The sequence below is a fragment of the Etheostoma spectabile genome, chromosome 20, assembly GCF_008692095.1.
Source record: "Etheostoma spectabile isolate EspeVRDwgs_2016 chromosome 20, UIUC_Espe_1.0, whole genome shotgun sequence".
NCBI lineage: Eukaryota > Metazoa > Chordata > Actinopteri > Perciformes > Percidae > Etheostoma > Etheostoma spectabile.
This window is the reverse complement of record NC_045752.1, coordinates 6,163,384-6,164,699: the sequence shown is the minus strand read 5'-3', so window position 1 is coordinate 6,164,699 and position 1,316 is coordinate 6,163,384. Positions and strand designations below refer to the sequence as shown.

Here is a 1,316-nt window from a genome sequence, read left to right as displayed (position 1 = left end):
CTCTCTCTCTCTCACCAATTTAAACTCTCATTATCCCAGCTCAGGATCATCTCAGATCTACTGGATCTGTTTTAGATCTACCACACAGAATGAGTCAGTGACAAGAAGATCATGAGCTTTACAGCAACTTTACAGCAAAAGCCATAAGGATTAGAACTACAAAGTCCAACTTGATCTTTTCGAGCCTCATTGTTAAATGTGAGGATCCAGAATGACCATGCACATTGCAGGTTATGTGCTCGTATGTGCACATGTTATACATCGTGCCAAAAACGTGTTGAAATTCAAATTATTTAACATGTTCAGTGTTTGCCTTCAGTTTGTGGAAGACTTAGGTGCGTGCATTTGGCAGGGGGTTTATGCGTCCTTCCTCCAATTTATTATTTAAAAAAAAAAAACTTTTTCTATGCATTTTGTGTCTCTTTTTGTTTCTTTGGGGTTGTTTTGGGTTTCTGGTCACTTGGTGTCTCTTTGAAGTCAGTTCGCTTCCCTTTGTGGTAGTTTTGCATCCCTTTTTCCACATAGTTTTGGGCAATTATTATTACCATATCTGTCTAAAATGTTGGAAATGCTAGGGCAGATCGAACATAAATAAGACTCGAAAAGCTTAAAGACACAGCCAATAAATCTGGGGAAAAAAAGTCTTTTAGTTACATTCATTCGGCTTAGGTGCTGCCCAAAACGGCTCGGGTGCTGCACCTAAACCTTATGATAGCAGGGAAAACCCTGATGTTAGTGAGTAGACATTAGTAATGACCAAGCTCCACATGCTTCACTGATGTAGGACATTTCACATTCTGTGAATGAAGCCCTGTACTGCCGGTTTAACTGCAACTACTAACATTGTGCATGCAAAAGTTGATTATTAGTGTTATTCCGTAAATGTTGAGGCAGAAATATAATCTTTTATTGATTTATTTTTTATTTTGTTGAATTAAAATCGGCCTAAAAAAAAGTTTTGCTACCCTATTATATTGTGTTGCTACAGACGGCTGCGTCCATTTAAACATACAGTGACTGCAAAGAGTTTGGAAGGAAATCTTTCCAGCTGAAATGAGTAGTCGGTTAATAGTTCGCTCTTTGACAGACAATTTCAAGCAAAATTCCAAACATTTGCTGGTGTCAGCTTCTCAGATGTGAGGATGTTTTTTTTGATAATATGTCTTTTTTGGATGTGTCTTATATGATAATTAAGTAAATATTATTGGGTTTTTTGACTGTTGATCAGTCAAACTAGCAATGGGTTTATGTCACCTTGGGCTCTGTAATTATGTGTGGGCCATTTTTTTTTTTTTTTTAACTGTTTATAAAACATA

At 36.8% G+C, this 1,316-nt stretch overlaps 1 protein-coding gene across 1 annotated transcript in view; it reads right to left on the bottom strand.

Moving 5' to 3' along the window:
- The window catches only part of spred1 (sprouty related EVH1 domain containing 1), a 32,782-nt gene that overhangs the window by 16,979 nt on the left and 14,487 nt on the right, over positions 1–1,316 (bottom strand). The window lies entirely within an intron of this gene.